The sequence below is a fragment of the Cryptomeria japonica genome, chromosome 3 (genome assembly GCF_030272615.1).
Source record: "Cryptomeria japonica chromosome 3, Sugi_1.0, whole genome shotgun sequence".
NCBI classification, from domain to species: Eukaryota; Viridiplantae; Streptophyta; class Pinopsida; order Cupressales; family Cupressaceae; genus Cryptomeria; species Cryptomeria japonica.
This window is the reverse complement of record NC_081407.1, coordinates 67,808,431-67,822,648: the sequence shown is the minus strand read 5'-3', so window position 1 is coordinate 67,822,648 and position 14,218 is coordinate 67,808,431. Positions and strand designations below refer to the sequence as shown.

At 33.2% G+C, this 14,218-nt stretch overlaps 1 long non-coding RNA gene across 6 annotated transcripts in view; it reads left to right on the top strand.

The window, feature by feature from the left end:
- Window positions 1-1,132: 1,132 nt before the first annotated feature.
- The window catches only part of LOC131032446 (uncharacterized), a 111,071-nt gene continuing 97,985 nt past the window's right edge, over window positions 1,133-14,218 (top strand). For 3 of the 6 annotated variants that reach the window (XR_009103457.2, XR_009103450.2, XR_009103452.2), the window contains exons 1-6: window positions 1,134-1,557; window positions 1,693-1,955; window positions 11,509-12,058; window positions 12,234-12,478; window positions 12,655-12,893; window positions 13,096-13,351. This is a non-coding gene — a long non-coding RNA (uncharacterized LOC131032446). Of the gene's footprint in view, window positions 1,558-1,692; window positions 1,956-11,508; window positions 12,059-12,233; window positions 12,479-12,654; window positions 12,894-13,069; window positions 13,352-14,218 lie in introns of all 6 variants that reach the window. The other 3 variants (XR_009103455.2, XR_009103456.2, XR_009103451.2) reach the window with 2 other exon arrangements.

The following is a 14,218-nucleotide window of genomic DNA, read 5'->3' as shown; positions in this document are numbered from 1 at the left end:
ATGTTATATAATTTATTATAAACCAAGTGATTGCACACATGCCGAGGTGAGGAGGGATTGTAGAAGTGTTAGCTTTCGAAACTTTGAAGCAAATGGGATTGTCATGTGTAAAGCCAAATTCCACCATTTTTAGGAGTGCCCAGCTTACCTTGCTGCATGGGAGATTTGGAACAAGGTATGGACTTCCATCAAAGCATAAATGGCAAAAGAATTTTGTCAGATGTTGTCGTTGCACAACCCTGGTTGACATGTATGCAAAATGTGGAAGCATAGACCAGGAATGTGAACTGTCTAATGGGATGTTTGAAGAAATGTGGTCTAACAGAATGCCATGATTGCAGGATATGCGCCAATTGATTTGTTGAAAAGGCTTTTGAGACTTTCAAGAAAATGCAATGGGCAGATGTAAAGCCCCATTCAGCTGCTCTTTACATTCTCCTGCCTGCGCCAGAATAGGGGTTTCAAACACCCCTCCAAAGGTTAAGGTCTGAACAGAGGTTTGTGGGGATTAGACTGTTGAGCATTTGCAGAGTTTTGCTTTTCTACGCTAAGATAGAGAATATAATCGCTTTGTTTCTGCCAAGAGAATTGGATCTCATCGGTGAGGGGGCAGTGGAACAAGGCTTATTTCTGTGCAGGAGCATGTCAGATCACCCGCGACTTAGCCTCACCTATAAATGTTAAAAGACAACGGTTAAATGAAGACAGTCCTCCATCCGACGTGCTGCCAAAAATAGTGCCTCCGATGATGTTGTCAAAAGCCTTGAACGATGATGTGACAACAAGTTTAATGGTGGAGATTTGTTGGAGCCTCCGATGATGTTGTCAAAAGCCTTGAACGATGATGTGACAACAAGTTTAATGGTGGAGATTTGTTGGATCGTCTTGCAGCCCTCTCGGTAGTTATTGACCATTGATTTTAAAAAATAGAATGTTCATTTCAAATAAGAAACACCTTCCACCCAATTAAAAAAAACCATAAAAAATATTTACTTTAAAAACTATTCCAAAGTGTCATTTTCATATGTACGGTGCAAATTGTTTCTGGTCAAAACTGTCAATCCAAGTTGTTGTGAGACGTTGCAAAAGACGTGACTTCCAAGTCCAAAACGGAAATGACCAAAGCTTTCAATAATGGAACCCCCATGAAAGTAATAAGGGCCAAGTAATAATACCTAGCACGAGTTCTTGTTCATCTCTCATTCCTCTATTCACCAGATGAAACAGATTTCGCTTTAAGTGAATTATGGAGAAGGATCTACTAAATAAGCTGGTGAAGTCTCTGCAGAAGGTGCGGATTTCTGTTGAGGAAGACTGTTGGTACAGGAATTTCAGCACAGACACTGCCGGGGGATTTTAGGAAGAAATTGTCAAGTCTGTGATAAAGATCGCAATTCTAGTGAAACACGGAGAGACTTTGAGGGCAGAAGTGAGCAAAATAATTGTGGAAATTATACAGAGTTTCGTAAAAATTTATATCAACCGAGGTTTTATATGATTTTCTGGAGCGCTTTGGTGAGGAATTGCACCAGATTTCAGCCTGACTATGCCGAAAAGGTAAGTATTTGTTTGCTTGAACACTTGTTTTTAAATTTTGCGCCATATTCTTCTTCTTCTTCGGTTATCGTCCTGCCTTTATCAGAATCAACAAATTTCCGTTTTCCTGTAAAATTTAAGTAAATGTCTCTGCAGGAGGTGCGGATTTCTGTTGAGGAAAACTTTTGGCTCAGGAATTTCAGTGCAGACGCTGTTGAAGAATTTTAGGAAAAAATTATCAAAATATGTTCATAAAGGTCGCAATTTTGAAACACGGAGAGACTTTCAGGGCAGAAGCGAGCAGAATAATTGTGGAAATTATACAGGGTTTGAAATTTACAATAAGCGAGGTTTTATACGATTTTCTGGAGCGCTTTGGTGAGGAAATCCACCAGATTTCAGGCTGCGATGCCGAAAAGGTAAGTGTATATTTGCTTTATCACTGGATTTCAAAATTTGCGCCACATATTTCTTCTTCTTCGGCTGCTTCTCTGCTTGTCTTGCACTTGTCACAATTAACAAATTTTCGATTCCAATCATGTAAAATTTAAATAAATGGCCATGCTTTGAAATGCGATTGAATTGAGGCAATTCACGTTTACATGGATAAGGTTAAATAAGTTGAATTCAGGCAGGAATGCTTAAACAGTGTATAAGTTGTGTGTATTTAAATGGAGGGCGAGCGGGCCACATAAAGCATTAGCATTAGTTACTTTCAAATTCTTCTACAAGTGACGATGCAGATGCCTTAATCCTCATTAATGCTCCGTATACTTAGTTTCATTGAATAGATGCACGGGTGGGGCCTTTGTTTAACTTTATCTTTCACCTTCAATCTATATTCCCTTTTATTATATTTATGCACTTTCCATTCTTACCTACCATTTTATAATTTCTTGACCCTTTATCCTTTCACATATGGTACCCTAGATATTGTCATCTCACAACATTGTGTTCGACTTTCTATTTGGAGAAATTTTTATTCTTTTAACTTATTTTATTAAGACCATAAAAATTTCAATTACATATGGTTATTTTTATATGGTATCTTTTCATTATATTTATGTAATATTATTTGTATAATATTTATTATATTATATTTTTGTGATATGATATATTGTAATACATTATTCATGAACATATTTTATATAAATAAAAATTAAACTATTCTTATTTTATAATATTTATATAGTTTTTTATTATATTTGGCATATGAATTTATGATTGATCTTATATTGGACTAAACAAAATTTGCTCTTATCACATGATCTACAATAATTAAATCATATCAAGGGCCACTACAATATAATGCGTAATCATTACATTATTATATCCTTTCTAATCACCTTAAATCAAGTAGATGATAACATCTCACACTTAATTTGAGGGGTCATACAATCTTTATCAAAACATTCTCAATCTCACATGATGTTATGCTTGCATTTTCATATAGGGCATGATGAATTTTACTTCGTGATTACCCTACGCTCCATAATTCATATACATCAACATTAACATAATGGGGCCCATACTATCTAACTTTAAAAACTCCATAATTGTATTATTCATCATGATGTTTGGCTTTCTAGTTGGATAAATTTTTATTCTTCATTTATTTTGTTAAGAAAATAAAAATTATATTTTATTTTGTTATTTTTATATGATATCTTATCATTATATCTATATAATAATATTTTTACAAGATTTATTATATTATACTTGCGTGATAATATATTATAATATATCATTTATGACGTTCTTAAATGAGCATATCTTACATTAAATATTATAAAATATTCATATTTTATAATATTTTACATGATATTATTTACATTATTCTTATACTAACATTTGACATGTGAATTTATGATTGTTTTTGTATTGGACTAAACCATATATGTCCTTGCTACATGATCTATAATAATTTAATCATATAAATCAAGGATAAAATTGTAGCATGACAGTAAGTCACGAGCCTTGTTGATAGGGCAATCATGAGTTCGAAACTCATGCCTCTCATCCTGTAGGAGGAAGTACAATGCTTGAAAGGCGAGGTGGGAGTGGTCGTTGCAAAGCGGATGGTGTCCAAATTGACTACCATGGTGGATAGGATGCCTAGCAATTCCCTCGATGTGGCTAGGTGGTAGGGAGGCATTATGTTGTTGTGATAGAGGACATAAGAAGGCAAGTGAAGGAGTCAGATTGGAGTGATAAGGAGTTTGGTGGAGCGATGAGGAGATGCATGTTAGAGTGATAAGGAAATTGCGATCGGGGATATCATGCAGGCATGTGATAGAGAGAAAAGGGTGAGAGGAGGAGAAGGTTGGTGCAATGGAGTGATAAGGGATAATGCGCTTGTTAGAGAGATAAAGTGATGCCAAGCGAAATGGAGTGATAAGGGATGCCTAGCACAATAGATAGATAAGGAGTTGTTGACATGGAAGGAGCCATTGGTAGTACTGTGGAGAGAGGAGATACCTGCATGTAGGCGATGGAGAGATAAGGTGGCACTTGCACGTGGTGATAGAGAGATATGGTTTTTCTTGTGTGAGGCAGAGGACATATAAGGGTGAGCTGCCATGCCCATGCAACATCTGAGTGATAAAGTGGACATGCCATGCACACATAATGGAAAAAACATCTCTAAGGATGAGGTCCCTAAAAAATGTGGCCTCATTGGTTTATAGCTCAAACCAAAAGCGTTAACAACTTGATCTCTTACCAATCAAAAAACAAAATCATATAAATCATATCAAGGGCCACTACAATATGATTTATAGTCATTACATTATTATATCCTTTCTAATCACCTTAAATGAAGTAGATGATAAACTCTCACACTTAATTTGAGGGGCCATACAATCCCTATCAAAATATTATCAATCTTACATGGTGTTATGCTTTCTTATGTCATGTAGGACATCAAAATTTACTCCATGATTACTCTATGTATCCTAATTCATGTACATCAACAATGATATCATAAGGGGCATATTAGTTCCAACTTGAAAAAATATATGATTGTATTATTCATTTTTACTCTACTGACACTATCTTTTACAAGGTGATCATGCTTGGTTAAGTTGAGGGGGGCACACTGGTTCTAATTGGTTCTAACTTATGGTTTCCTTATGCATTATAATCTCTTTTACACCTTATACCAGTCTATATTTTGTGGGGAGCACAATGGTTCTAACCCCACTACTCGACATGTCCCTTTTTTCCAAAAATATCACTCACTAAAAATAGTAAGTTCCCACCCCCTAGAAATAGTAAGTTGATGGTAACGAGACACATTGAGAAATATTATTTATTTAATATTTTTATCATCCTAGTGTAATTTTCGTCCTTTAAATAAATAAATATTAAATTTATTAATTTTTTAGTGGTGCCAACATAGGTGGGGCATGATAAATCAAGGAGTAAATAGTGGGAGTTATTTTCTAATTTTAAACTAACATCTATAACAAGTTGTAAGAAATATTATGACACATGACAATTGCCATATCCTAAATATGGAATCCACATTGGAAAATATTCCAACGCATGGCATCCACATTTGACATTTTTTACCTCTTGCATATAAAAATTGGAAGTTAATCATTTGGAAACTATTGCATGTATCAATTTTCTCTCATAGAACCTTATGCTTGTGCTTTATTTAGTGGACAAAAACTCATCGAAGATTTGAGTTTGTAGACAAAAACCCATGAGTTTTAGGTGGTTCAAAGGATGAAAACCATTTGTTCATAAAAGTAAATTCCATCTAGTGGTTGCATTGGAATTGGAGGTTTAAGGAGGATACAACAATTTTTGGTAGTTTGCTTGTAGGTTGTCCCAATTGTGGTTTTGGTGATTCCAAAAGTGTTTAATGTTGTTGTTGCAGTCACATAAATCTGTCCACTTAATTAAATGAATACTTAGTATTAATTTGATTATTTAACCATCAATTAATAATTAATTAAATTAATATTTAATTAATTCATCTTAACCCTCTTCTCCTATTAATTAAATAAATTATTCAATTTATTTGATTTAATTCACTTAACCAAATTCAGACCATTAATTAAATAAATAAATCATATTTGTTTAATTAAATCTTCTCTCACATTTAAATAAATTAATATTTATTTAAATTCCCCCAAATCCCACCTCTCACATTTAAATAAATTAACATTTATTTAAATCACCTTTATCCTCCACCCACTTGTATTTTCCTACAAATGCAAGTTGCACAACAATTTTAAATAAATCATTTATTTAAATCACCTTTATCCCCCACCCACTTGTATTTTCCTACAAAAGCAAGTTGCACAACTATTTTAAATAAATTATTTATTTAAAATCCTATTTATCCTCACCCACTTGAAACCTTTAATGGTTTCCCTTAAAGTATTCAAACTTGATGGCTTTAAAGTCTTCAAACTTGATGGCTTCCTTCTATAGTCTTCTTAAGACTTTAATGGTTTTCCTTAAAGTCTTCAAGCCTTTAATGGTTTCCCTCAAAGTCTTCAAGCATTTTAATGCTTTATCTTCATTTTTCTCATTTAATAAATTAATATTTATTTGAATATTTATCCAAATGCAAATTACACCATTTAATTGAAATAAATGATTTTATTTTAATTGAAAATACCAAAATTTCTCCCACTTGCATTTTCCTACAAAATCCACTTGCATGCCTAAACCCCTTCTAGAATTTTCTAATCACTTCTAAATAACCTAACCCCTTCTCTAAACTTTGTCACATTCCTAAGCAAAAGGGAAGTCACTTCTCAAACCCTCAAAGTCTTTGATAACCATTAAAGGCTTTCAACCTTCAACCACTAAATGGCTCAAAGTCTTTGATAACCATTGAAGGCTTTCAACCTTCAACCACTTAATCCCCAAAGTCTCCAATAACCATTAATGGTTACCTCAAACCCTCCCACATGGTTAAAACATTTGTTTTGACTCAACCTCTACCCAACCCAAAGGTCTCATCAGGCCATTAATGCTTTGACCATGATTATCTCTTAAACATTTGCACAAAGGTTTATCCTTGGATTAACTCTTAATCCAGTGGGTAATCTTAATTTGGACTTGACCCTTAGCCTCTAGATAACCATGAGGTCTTCTCAGGCCTTTAATGCCTCCAACCTCTTCTCTCAACCCAATCCTATGTTGACACTTGTCACCATTTTATTGGTGCCAATTGTGCACATGGATCCCCAACTTTCAAACTTGGCCCTTGATTAAATCATTCAATCTTAACCCTTCATTTCCCCATTTCTTCTATAAATAGAACCCTTCTCCTCAAGCAAAAAAAGAGAAGCATTAGAGTATTGTTGTTATACTGGCATTAGCATAGAGCTTTCTCATAGCATCACTATCTACACTTGCATAGCATTTGCTTATCATATTCAACCATCTTGAATCTCCATATGGCATCCATGGCTAGTGCTAAAAGCTGAGAGCTACACTCATTTGGGACTTGGAGAGGAGAGGAACAAGGGAGGAGAAACTATGAGCATCTTGATTAGCTATTTTATTCTATGTTTATATGCTTTCTATTTCATGCTTAATATCTCTCTTGATATGCCTGTTTAGGATAATCTTTTGTTGCTAACACTAACGTTTGTTTCTTGTGCTCTTGTGCGTGTTGCCATCAAACATATTTTCTAATCCTTTTTGCAGAGCATCAGTTGTTATTATTATTAATTTTTATTTTTATTTTATACTCTTCGCAAATGCCATATCTCATTTGGTGCAATTTTAGAGGATTTTGTGTATGTTTCAAATAGTTTTGGGTGATCTAAGCATTGCGTGTTTCATCCAATTTGGTGTAGTTTGTAGTAGATTTATGGATTTTGTTGTAAAAGTTAAATCAATGTATTAGACATCATTTATGCATTTACATTATAAAATTAATAAAATTAAGTTTGTGGATTTTTTTGTGTATTATTATCTATTTTCCCATATTTATCTCATCTTTTGTTACAAATTTATTTAGAGAAATTAAGGAAAATGTTTAATTTAATATTAAGAACTAAAATTTAATGATGGGGAAAGTACAATATCCTATACATCATCACAATCACTACAATAATTTACACATTTCACTTCATGTTTGTACTAATAAAATGATGAATGCTTATACATTTTTGTACACTAATGATGTTTTAGGTATGTAAGATAATGATTTATTTTTAAGTAGAAAAGGATACCATAGTTAAATTACAAACACAAAAATAGATTGAAGTGTTAGTCAAGATTCAATGAGGTATCTTAGCATGCCTGTCTATGTATTTTACTATATATTTTACTTTGGCATACATGACTTGTGTAGATTCACATGCATGCACATCAAATTTAGGGAAAATGTAAGGGATAAAAGTGTATACAATACACTTTTTGTACACCAAATTGAATACCTCCCATAAAAACAGTAACATAGCTCTCAATTAGAGTTGCTTGGCACATAAACCATGTAGACTCTCTAATTTTTATCAAAAAGTAAACATGAATTTTTTTTTAGTTCAAGCCATAATAATTCACAAGAAAGGCCAAAAGACACTAGTGTATGGGTAGAAATTGTTTTTATAATGTATAGTTAAGAGGAAGAGTCAATTATGGTTTTCTATGCTTTCACTCAACATGGTTTCTAGGAACCTATTGGCCTCCTCTAACCTATTCACTATGAGTATTTAATTAGCTGATTATGATTGGAGGGAAAGGGTAGAAGGAAAAAACAACTCTTACAATCCACTCTCTAGATTCATTTATGCTTGTGGTACAGTAGTTTACTATGGAGTAGGGAAATAATTTGAATTTTGCTTAGGTGTGTGAATGTGTGTGGAAGTGCATTCTAATTATCTAGATGCTTTTTTATTTCCAAATTTACTTGACATAAATTTACATTCAAAGTAAAAGTGATAAAATAAAATACTATATATGTGATTAAATGTTAGATTTTTGTCTTTCCAATATTTAGATTTTGTGATGAATATAACTAAGATGTAAGAAAACATTCATTTTTTACTTACATAAAATGAGAATTTTAAAAAACTGATATGAAAATTTAAATAAAATTTAATCTAAACTACTTGCTAAACAAATTGGAAAATCCAAACCTAGAGTGGAGTGATGTAGAGGTGGAGATAGGTGACAAAAATATGGTCCTCAAATTGAACCCTTTCTCCAATTCTAGAGAAAATATTCTATTGAAAAAGTTCCTAAAGATGAGCAAGTGTGAAATGAAGATGAAATTGAATAACAATGGTGAGAAATCAAGAAACAAAGGTTGTCTATAGAGTCATATGGTTTAGGATTTCTTCCTCTATTTTTTCATGCACAAAAAATGAGCAAAATGATAACATTTATAAGATAATAAGATGGTAGATGAAGGGCTAAGGGTGCCTAAGGATTGAGAAATAGCATTAAAAAATAATGACATTTAAGACATGGATTTTAGCTTCGCAATTTTTTCTACATTGAAATCATATAAATCCATCACTTTTTAGCAACTAGCAATCTTGAAACCAAGTTATAGGTATCATCCAACTATTACGATGATCATGCGATTGTTGCACACTTATTTAGAACCAATAGTTGTGGGACAACAATAATTTCACAGAAATGAAAAGACCATAAAACCAATTATAAGAGAAATAAGTAAAGACAAAATAAATGAGGAGATCTTTAAGGACTTATAAGATGGGCTTAAAGAATTTGAATAATAGCATGACCTTGTTAAAGGGGATCAATTATTGCTATTTACACAATAAAGGTTATTTTAGGTTTCAGTCATCATTAGAATTTAAATCTTTACTCATGGATTTTCATTTTCAAAACCCACTTACTAAATATTAATATCCATCACCTCAATCAATATTGATTGACTTCTTTTTGTCTCCTACATTAGCCTATAATAGGTTGTATATAGTTTCACCAAATATATGTGTCAAACTAATTTGTGTGGCTTGGTCCGCCTAAATCAAATTTAAATATCTCACTCTCGATCCAATCTTTTTATGCAAGATAGTCATTGTCCCATTGACACCCACACTAAATACCTCAAGTTAGGTGACTAGAGACACGCTTGTATATGGTGAAAAATGATGATGATAAACTATTGCAAAACCACAAAGATCCAACCACAAAAAACCCTAGTTCTATAATAAAACATTCACCATACACCAATGAAGATACCTAAGAACATGGAAATCAACAAATTAAGCAATAATGCCATTCACAAGCCTTGGGTTTTAATCTGCATTGATCTTGTTTGATATATTTTCTCTCAGATTTTGTATGTGCACAAGAGCTCAACAAAGAACAGACTATGGTTGTGAATTCACTTGATTGCAATAAGGCTTGATTGTATAAAGTACTGATTAGGGTTGATAATGATGAAAGTATCCTCTTATATAGAAGATGCTTTAGAAAACAAAGGGATAAGATTAAGAGGTAAAAGAAATAAATGGTCGGATAGGATTAAATGGTAGGTATACAAAATAATAAAATAATGAAGGGGGAAGGTAGAGGAAAATTAAGAGATAAATGACATGTGTCATGAAGAGAAAAAGATAATAAATAAATTAAATAAATAAAGATTTATTTAATTAATAGAGGAAGTGAGACCAATTAAATAAATAAAATATTTATTTAATTTAGAAAAAGGTAATTTAAATAAATAAAAATATTTATTTAAATGAGGAAAGGGCTAGAAAAAGTTAAATGAATTAATTAAATAAATAAGAATTTATTTAATTAATAGAAGACTTAGGATAAAATAATTAAATAAATAAAAATATTTATTTAATTAAAGAGGACAATTTTAGGTGCCTACAATGTTATATTCCTATAGTTCATAAGCAAAGCATAAAAAAACATAGAAACAACAATCACAAGATCAATTGAAAGAATCTTCAATTGCATAGCTATCAAATGTTTTTTTTTTTTTCAATGTCTAGACATCTACACATTGCATTGCTTGAGATGTTTGCAAAATGTGTACATAAATTCCTTAAAATGGAAGATAGTCATTGTCCCATTGACCCCCACACTAAATACCTCAAGTTCGGTGACTAGAGACATGTTAATTTATATATATTCCTATAGTTAATAAGAAAAGCATAAAAAATCATAGAAACAACAATCACAAATCAATTGAAAGAATATTCAATTGCATAGCTATCAAAAGTTTTTTTTTTATGTGTAGACATCTACATATTGCATTGCTTGACATGTTTGCAAAATGTGTCCATCAATTCTTCAAAAGCTTCACTTATTAATAAAACTTAATGTCATCAACTTCTTGCCTGGTATAAAAATTCCTATTTTGTTTATCAACACAAACAACTCTTGGATGTAAGTCAAAATACATAACATTCAAAATTTTATAATTCATATCAATAACAAACCAAACCACATATGCATGACACAAATTAACTTAAGACAAACTATATGATATAATTGTACCCACATCAAAATAATAATAAAAAAAAGGTTTGTTATAGATACTTAATCTTAAATTTATTTTTAAATTTTAAATTCCAAATTTCAAAATCATTAGTCACAAAAGTAACATTAAAAACAAAATATCACATCATTGAAAACAACTAAACAATTATGTATTTAATTAACTTATACTTTCAACCTTTATTGATTTGAATTAATTATATTTATTGTTTTAAATATTTTTAGATTTACGTCATTTATTGTAGAAAAAACCTAAAGGTACTCATGCGTTTTTCCTCTACTTAAATAGCCATGATAAAAGATGTTGGCACACGTATACTTGAGTTTGAAACTAAATTAGAATGATAATTAAAAAATACAATAAAAACAAATATTTTGTACCTAAAATATCAGGACATTTAAAATATTACTTATAGTAGAAAGTGAAAAAGAGAGATATTTCTAAGGGTCCACTTTCCAATATAATAAGATACCAAAAACTTCCATTCAAAAAGCAATCTATGTGCGCAGGTGGGGGTTTTCCAATAGACGTGACTGCCGAGAACCCACCCAAAATCCAGCCTTACTGTAATTGAAAGACTGCCGCCAAATATGGTGGACGATTTGAGACATAATTTTGCAGAATGGCAGATTTGCTGGCGCGAAAATTAGCTGGATTTTAATCGGATGCCCTCTGCTAGGGTAGTTTAGATCTGGCTCTTCTGTTAGGTGTTACTATTTCTTAGGTAGATGCAGCGGCAATGGCGCGGTTTTTTAGCGCTGCATCGAATTTAGAAAAGAATCTGCTAAACATGGCGGTGGAGTTTCTGGAGGCCATGCGGCAGTGTTTTGAAAAGGAATTTCAGCGCAGGTGCTGTCGGAAAATTTAAGAGGAGATTATGGAATGTGTGCCGAAGATAGCGGGTTCGAAACACAGAGAGGATTACAGGGCAGGTCTGAGCATGATAATCGTGGAAATTACACAGGGATCTGGTAGTAATTTTTATGAGGCGAGATTTGCTTTGGTTTTCTTGATCTTCTTCATAATTGTGAGAGGTTGGAAGCTAGCGATGCTGAAAAGGTGAGTGAATTCTTGATTCTGTGCATTCTTCTTATTTCAGTCGCTCCTTTCTTTATTCTTCGCCTTTATTGCAATTAATAAAAATAGGAAGATTTGTTGTCCAGTCCACAACCAAACAAACTTTGCTTTTTCTGTCAAATTGTCTGAAGTAAACTTCTGTGCTTGAAATGAACAGTACAAGTGGAAGTTTGAAGTAAAATGCCCTGCTTCTCACATGACATTCAAGAAAGCAGTAACGCAAAAAGATCAATTCAGATCGCGGGTTCGAGACACAGAGTGGGCTACAGGGCAGGTCTGAGCAGGATAATCGCGGAAATTACACAGGGATTTGGTAGTAATTTTCATACAGGCGAGATTTGCTTTGGTTTTCTTGATCTTTGTCATAATTGTGAGAGGTTGGAGGCTGGCGATGCTGAAAAGGTAAGTGAATTGTTGATTCCGTGCTATCTTCATCTTCAGTTACTCCTTTCTTTATCCATCGCCTTTATTGCAATTAATAAAAGTACGAAGATTTATTGTCCAGTCCACAAAAGCAAACAAACTTTGCTTTTCCTGTCAAATTGTGTGAAGTAAACTGCTGTGCTTGAAATGAACAGTACAAGTGGAAGATTGAAGTAAAATGTCCTGCTTCTTACATGGCATTCAAGAAAGCAGTAATGCAAAAAGATCAATTTAGATCGCGGGTTCGAGACACAGAATGGGCTACAGGGCAGGTCTGAACAGGATATTACACAAGGATTTGGTAATAATTTTCATGAGGCGAGATTTGCTATGGTTTTCTTGATCTGCTTTCGCGGGGAATTGTGAGAGGTTGGAGACTGGCGATGCCGAAAAGGTAATTCTGTGAATATTTTGTTTCATCAGTGAATTCTTAATTCTGTGCTTTCTTCTTATTCAGTTACTCTTTTTCTTTATCCTTCGCCTTAATTGTAATTTTACTAAAAGTAGGCAGATTTGTTGTCCAGTCCACAAACCAAACAAACTTTGCTTTTTCTGTCAAATTGTCTGAAGTGAACTGCTGTGCTTGAAATGAACAGTACAAGTGGAAGTTTGAAGTAAAATGTCCTGCTTCTTCTATGGCATTCAAGAAAGCAGTAACGCAAAAAGCTCAATTTAGATCGCGGGTTCGAGACACAGAGTGAGCTACAGGGCAGGTCTGAGCAGGATAATCGCGGAAATTACATTTGGATTTGGTAATAATTTTCATGAGGCGAGATTCGCTATGGTTTTCTTGATCTGCTTTCGCGGGGAATTGTGAGAGGTTGGAGGCTGGAGGCTGGCGTTGCCGAAAAGGTAATTCTGTGAATATTTTGTTTCATCAGTGAATTATTGATTCTGCGCTTTCTTCTTTCTTTATCCTTTGTCTTTATCGCAATCAATAAAAGCAGGAACATTTGTTGTCCAGTCCACAAAACCAGACAAACTTTGCTTTTTCTGTCAAAATTTTGGAAGTAAACTGCCGTGCTTGTAATGAATAGTAAAAGTGAAAATTTGAAGTAAAATGCTCTGCTTCTCTCATGGCATTCAAGAAAGCAGAAAGGCAAAAAGCTTAATTTAGACGGCCTTGCAAGCTCTGGGCAGGGCTACTGCAATGGCATTCCCCCAACCACGGCCATTATAATATGTATATACAGTATAACATGATATATGTGCATATGAGACTGTAACATATACTAACTGTATATATTAATATTGGTCGAGGTTTCAATCGCAAAAGAGCTCAGAAATGTGATTTTCGTCAGTTTCGGTAGATCAAAGATTTCTGTCACCTACCGTAGACTTAGATTTACCGTAAAAGCTCTGAACGGATCTTTCTTTCTTTCTAGAAAGCAGTTTTGCTTTCCAAACACAGTTTAAAAACATAATTGTTAGCGTTCGGACACGCGGTATACAAAAGAGAATATTTTTGAAATATCCTATGCCTTTCAAAAATAACCTGGTTAATTTATTGGGTCAAAAGAGAAAATTAAAATATCGTGGTAATCGGGTCAAAAGAGAAAATTAAAATATCGTGGTAAAACTATGTATGCACATCCAGTAAGGTGGTGAAACGTGGCTGGATTTTTGTTGACTGGGAGATCTTGATAACGCGTTTGGGAGAGTCGTCAGTTTGGAAATGTTTCGAGATAGACGGCTAGGATTGCTTGAGGATATGCGCGT